The following is a 7,145-nucleotide window of genomic DNA, read 5'->3' as shown; positions in this document are numbered from 1 at the left end:
CTCACTGGCTTAAAACAACAACATTTTTTTTGCTTTTGATTCTGTGAGTCATCGGTTTGGATGGTTCTTGAGCTCAGCTGGGCAGTTCTTCTGATGGTCTTTCCCCGGTCATTCACTTGACTGTCGTCGTCTGCTGGCTTCACTGGGACTGGATTGTCTAAGACGGCTTCACTCACAGTGAGGCAGTTAGCAGGCTGTCAATCTGGGGTGCTCTGTGGCACTGCAAATGGTCTATCCAGTAGGCTGGTTCAGGCTCATTCACATTGTGGTCTTAAGCTTCCAACTGGAGTCAAAAGAGCAAGCCCCAATGTGCAAGTACTTTTTGAGTCTTTGATGATCTTGTGTTTGCTAACATCCCATTGGTTAAAACTGGTCAAATGGCCAAGTCCAGATTCAAAGGGTGGAGGAAAAAACTTCACCTCTTGGTGGGAGTGAAGCTGGATACCCGAGGGATACTGTAGATATTAAACCAATTTGCTGTTTTGCCTGTTTCACTTGAGGGATGACTCAGGGGTCTAGAGAATTTGTGAGCTTGTTTTCCAAAGGATTTGTGAGCCTGTTTTGCAGAAGAGAGAGAACGCGTTCAGAGAGGGTGCGATCGCAGGATGGCGGGCCCTTAGCAGCCGTTGAAGCCTGGAAGTCAGGTTGCCCAGGGCTTGTCGGGAGTGACCCCTTTGTTTCCCAGAAGGTCCTCCCGCCAACCCCTTAGCTCTATAACCCCCCCCTGCTTTCTGTTCTTGAGGAGGGGGATTCGAGCAAACCCAGGCTCCCGCCTGCTCATTTTGGCCAATTAGAATAAATCTTTCTTCATCTCCCAGCACCGATGTCTCAGGGTTTGGCTTGCTGTGCATTGGGCACACAAATTTGCGGTTAAGAGGTTCAGTATCAGGAGGAGAAGCAAAGTCATGTTGTAAGGGTGCATGTACACAGGAATGGATGGGACTATTGAGGTTGTCTTTGCAAATGACCAACCACAGATAGTAAAAATTTTTTACATATGTTTATTTAAAACACAGAGAAATTCAAATGACAAAGATTCTAAGAATAAAAAAAGCACAGGGGAACAGAGTAGAAGATTGTTAAATGAACTGAAGCATTTATTCTAAGCATCAAGCAAATATAAATTTAAGTAAACATTTTCTTAATATCATATGTAGCTATATTCAAATCTTGTCTTTTTCCAAAATGTTTTTATCCATTGGGAAAGATTATATTAAATATCATTTAAATATGTAAGCCCTGAGGCATACCAGGTCATGAATTGCATTAATTTGCACAAAATGAAAGTTTGCATAAATGGCCAAACATAATTTCCATCCTAGAATATTTTATCATAATTAGGAAATATCACATTAAAATGAGTGGATTGCTTGAGTGAACTAGAAACGTGTCACCAGTACAGTGCTCTGACTGCGAAATGAGCAGTATTTACTCTTGAAAACTTCACTCAAGTAATGAGGCACATTAATTCTGAGCAGGGTTTCACTTATTGCTCTGAATTTAATCTGATCTTTTAATTCTTCTCCGCCTATAAAAAATTCATGGACGAAGTTTTGATGTATCTCATGTTTCTGGTAAGCACATACCTTGCTTCTAATTTGAGATACATTTAAGAACAACACAGGCAGGGGAAATGCTTGATCTTGCCATAAAGTACAAAGTACATGACCAAAGAGAGCTCATTAATGTCAGAAAACACCTCATGTGAAATTTTATGGGAGTCTCCGCCTAATTCTACTCTTGTCACAGTCTACTTGCTTTGGAATTGAAACACTGCGAAAACACTCCTTTCTTCCTCTATACTTTCCAAGCTCTGACATCATACATTTCTGTTTTTCTGGTTTGTCCTCCTGTTTCCTGCTTCCTCCACACCTTAAAACTCATTCCAGTTCAGCTTAGCCAGTAATTCCATTCATGGGCTACCCATGCTTGTCCCTTAACTAACCTCTCCCACGGTTTTTATGTAACTTTTACTTCCCTGCCAGAAACTTTCCTTCATCTTCAGACTTTCCTTACTCCTTCAGTGGAAATGTGGCTTCCTCAAATAACACTACAGATATAGATCTATAGATATGTTTATAGATGGATAGATAGATTGTTGCCTTCTTTTGTGATTCTGGTGAACTCAGAAAGGCTCAGCCTGTTCTCTGCGTTTCAGTGCCTTTTGCATTTCAATTATTTTCTGCCCTTGCTTCATTTGGACATTGTGTTCATGCTACTGCTGACATTACTCTCTTCATATTTCTTCTTACCTCCCACTAAATAATTGGTAACTTTAATGTCCACATTGAGCATGAGATGCTGAATCAAAGTTCCTTACTAAATACACTGCCAGTGACCTCAGCTCCTGCTTCCAAATAACGCTCATCCTTACTCTCATATCCTGGATTTTGCTGTTACTAACCCAGTTCCATCTCACAGATTGCTAACTTGTTTTTATCTGACTTTTCTTTACATCTGCTAAATCTGGTACCTTCTTCATGAACAGGCATTTTTTCTCTCCTCCTTTATTTGCTCTGCATAGCTTGGTGCAGCAGAAAAAGTAAGAGTCAGAAGGTCTGAGTCTCAATCTTCCTCCACCACACGGTAGTTGAATAACCTTAGCTAACTTTTTTGAGTCTTAGCTTCTTTTTTTTTTTGTACAATGGAAACAAGATAAAAACCTATTTCAGAAGACCAAGTGAATTCTTGAAGGACTGAGTTGAAGTCCTGGTTGAGATTATTGAACATATAAATCCTATTGAAGTTATTGTTTACTGTTGTAAGAACAAAAGAAACACTTTTAACAAAGTATCATAATGAGTAGTTATCAAGCATGCCTAGTCATATTGCAATTGTAAAATGATGACATGTTTGTGGGTGTGTGGAAAGTTCTAGGAGGATCTGACCAATGCAAGTCCGACTAGGGTCTACTATAGCGACTTTGATGAGTACTAAATGAGCTAATACTTGGAAAATATTTGGGCACATGGATTTGTTTACCTCTTTGCCTTTCTGTGGTGCAGCATCTGTTTTCTCTGTGTGGCATCTGTTTTCTCAGCTTTTGCTTCTGCGTCACAGAATGCTGCTGAAGAAAGTCATTCAATGGTGAAATGATTTATTACACTGTAGATTAATGACATCTAATTTCGACTGGGCTTTACCACTACTTCTTTTTCCTCTTGTTTATCTCGTAGATCACTCTTCCTGAGCTGTCCTCTCTCTTTTCTCAAGCTCCCACTATCACTACTCTTCTTCATTCAGCCCAACTGATCTCACAAAGTAGACTTATGTGTTTTAATTGCACTTGGCAGCTTTCCCCAAAGAAGGTTACCTTTCCACCATGAGACCCCTGTTTTTAATTAGTGGTGTATCATCACTATCCCTTTCCAGGTAAATAGAGAGACAAATTTGAGTTCTTTGCTTTTAAATCCTTTGTCCATCCAATTACTTACCAAATCCTATTCTCTCTCATATTTTTCTCCTCATTAAAAATCTTTATGTGCTATTGCCCTAGGTCAGGTTCTCATAATCTCATTCTGAAAGAGTGTCCTCAATGAGTTCTAGCTGTTTCTTACTCAGTTTGTCCTGTACATTTCCCTCAACTGGACTTTCCTCCAGAGCCAGGCCTCTCGGCAACACACCCTACCCTGGGCCCAAACATTAAAGGCACTATTTAGCCTCCATTATTGCATCGAATTATAGAAAAATCATGGAAGTTTTCATAAACACTAGACCTATTGTGTAAATCTTCCTGAGAAAACAACTTGCTTTGATTAAAGAAGGAGGGAAGGCATGCTTCCAAGGAATGAGAGTCATGGAATAATCTAGTTTCCAGATTTATATGTTGGATATGAAAATGTTTTCCTTCGGGCCGGCCCTGTGGCTTAGAGGTTAAGTGCGCGCGCTCCGCTACTGGCGGCCTGGGTTCAGATCCGGGGCGCACACCGATGCACCCCTTGCCAGGCCATGCTGAGGTGGCGTCCCACATACAGCAACTAGAAGGATGTGCAACTATAACATAGAACTATCTACTGGGGCTTTGTGGGAAAAAAGGAGGAGGATTGGCAATAGATGTTAGCTCAGGGCCGGTCTTCCTCAGTAAAAAAAGAGGAGGATTGGCATGGATGTTAGCTCAGGGCTGATCTTTTTCACAAAAAAAAAAAAAAAAGAAAGAAAATGTTTTCTTCTATATTTCATGGGATGATTGAAGGAAGGAGGTATTTGGATATAAAATCAACTTTTCAAGTTCTGTTTGCGGTTTAAAGGAGTTTAAGGCAGTTTAAAGGAGGCTTTTGTTTTCATCCTCTGAGATATCTCCAGAAACAGTTGCCTTTAAGGAATTTGATACCAAGAAAGATTGAAACCATTGGCACTGAAGACAGCCTACTTCCTGAGAGGTTGTTGCCATTAGTGACACATCTTATGTCACTTACATACATTTCTTTATTCCTTCATTCCTTATTAAACAAAAATATTTATTATATATCTATTACATATCAAGCACAGAGGCAGTAGATGACAACATCAAAATTTGTATGAGATCTCATATATTGAAGCCCATGTTTGCTATACCACAATATGAGGCCTTTCTCACAACCCTAAGCACATGCCCAGAGTAAAAACAGTTTGCTCTATTCCACTGCAGAGTAAGAAAATTATTCCTAAGCCATGTTAATCATAACTTTAAGTCAAAGCAATCAGATTCATAAGGCGTTATACTTAAACAAAGCAACTAATACTTCTGATTATCTGGCAATTGTGGGACAGAATAAAGGACAATAAATCCTTGAACTCGGTGATTAGCTGAGATGGTTCCAGAGATATTTCCATCGCTCTACACGTAGCAAAGATCTGAAAGCCTCTTCACAAACACAGATTCTTATGAAATTCTGAGACCAAGTTCAGATAAATGCAGCTCAGTTTCATGAGTGTACCGTATTGTTTCAAGTACTTTTGAAGATACACACACAAACAGGCACAAATATAAGGTCTAGTCTTTCATTTCAAGGAGGTTAGAATCTGGTTGGGCACAAAGCGTATATACAAGTGAAACGATTAGTAAGCAAAAGTACCAAATTCTGGTAATTAAAATAGTATGTTAATGACACAGAAGAAGCTAGATCAATAGAGCCAAATGGAGGACAGAAGTAGAGAACGGTATGTCAGAGAATTTAGCACAGAATGAATGTGCAATTTCAATCAGTAGTAAAGAATGGACTTTCTCTAATATTAAATTATGTTGGGTTACTAGCTAACTATTTGGAAAAGAAAGGATAAGTCGCTTCTCCTGCTATCTAAGCAAAAATAAATTTTAGGTGACCTAAGATATAAAATTAAAACAATGAAATAATAAAAGTATTAAAAGACAATAGAGAAGAATTTTTAAAAATAATTTTAGAGTTTGTTAGGGAAGCCTGAATCAAGGCGCGAGCACACACACACAGTGAAACCCACCAAAATGAAAGATAAGATAGAAAAATATTTGCATCATGTGTGACAAAAATTTAATATTTTAACAAACAGCGAATAGAAATGTCTTACAAATAAAAAGAAAAAAATGAGTATATCATTAAAAATAAAATTATATGATTAGATAATGTAAAAAAGAAAAATACAAGTGGCATGTACGTATATATAAAGATGTTCAACTTAAATAAGCAGTGAGGCAAATAAAAATAATAGAATGTTATTTTTAACTTACCTTGGAAACTATGAAAAAATACTTAAGATATTAATTGACATTTAGAGGGTGAAAAATTCATTTCAACATAGTGAAGGCAGTGTGGTAATATGTGAACAATATTTCAAATGTGTGTTCCTTTGACCCAGTGATTTCACCTGTAGAAATATATTCTTAAGAGGTAATTGAAAAGGAACAATTATATATGTACCATAAGGCTTATGGCAGCGTTGTTTATAATTGGGAAAAATTTTTAACAAGAAGAAGAACTGAAGAGTTGTTAAAACTGTTGACTTTTTAGTCAAACTGCTTGAATTTGAATTCTGGCTACATGACTGCTGTCTGCGTGACATTAGACAAGTCACTTAACCTCTCTAGGTGTCAGTTTTACCATTTATAACATGGGGATATCAAAAGTACCCACCTTATAGATTTGTGAGAATTGTAAATAATATATTTAAAGCTCTTAAAACAGAGTTTGGGTCTTAGTAAGCACTCAATAAATGTAAGTTATTATTATTAAGAGATTGGCTAAATATTATTGTTTCCATTTACTGTAAAGGTAGACTAAGTAATTTTGACCAACCTTTCCCCTGAGAACAACTAGAAAAGTTGGACAAAATATAAAAACCTCCTATATTTGAAGGCATGGAAGATTGATTAAGACAATGAAGAATTATAGGGCCGAAAACTAGGAAAAGAAAGAAACCTAGAATGGTGGGTATGTATTTGGGTCATTTTCCCCTTGATTGATTGGCAAAACTTGGAGTTCAGGGTCTTTCAAGGAAGGTGGGGCTCCTGGGAACACACTCAGTCTGTGGTTGAGAACTGGAAGGACTTCTCCCTGGAAGTAAGCAAGAAGCTCAATAAAGGGCTCAGAGTAACTGAAGCCCGGATTCACTAACCTTAATTGATAATTACATTAAATTAATTTGGAATTCCTCATGTCTCTACTAGTAGTTTCTCAATGACCAAAAAAAAAAAAAAGGTTCAACTTCCTTCCAGGGAAAATAATAAGATTTAGCCTCAAATTACCTTTAAAAAGTCTTTAGAATTTAGCGTCACACATAAAAAGAATTAAGAAAGCCCAGGTATATTAGGAGATAAGGCAATATAAATAAACGCCAAGAGAAACAATAGACACTAAAAATAGATTTAAAAAATCCAGATAATCAATTTATCAGACACAGACTTTAAAACAACTCTGTTTAAAATATTCAAGGAAATAAATGTCAAATTGAAAATTTTGGCAGGGAACTGGAAAAAAACCTGCAAAAAGGAACCAAATTAAGATTCCATAACTGAAAAATACAGCAAAAATATGTTCAGAACTCAATAGATGTGTTGAACACAGATTAGTCACAACTGAAGAATCACTTAAATAGATGAGAAAAAATATCCAGAGTAAAGCACAAACAGATAAAAAGTGAGAAAATATAATTGTGGAGAAATAAAACTTCTCTGGATTTCTTAGTGTACCTGC

The sequence above is a fragment of the Diceros bicornis genome, chromosome 33 (assembly GCF_020826845.1).
Source record: "Diceros bicornis minor isolate mBicDic1 chromosome 33, mDicBic1.mat.cur, whole genome shotgun sequence".
Classification (NCBI taxonomy): domain Eukaryota; kingdom Metazoa; phylum Chordata; class Mammalia; order Perissodactyla; family Rhinocerotidae; genus Diceros; species Diceros bicornis.
This window is presented reverse-complemented; position numbering follows the sequence as displayed.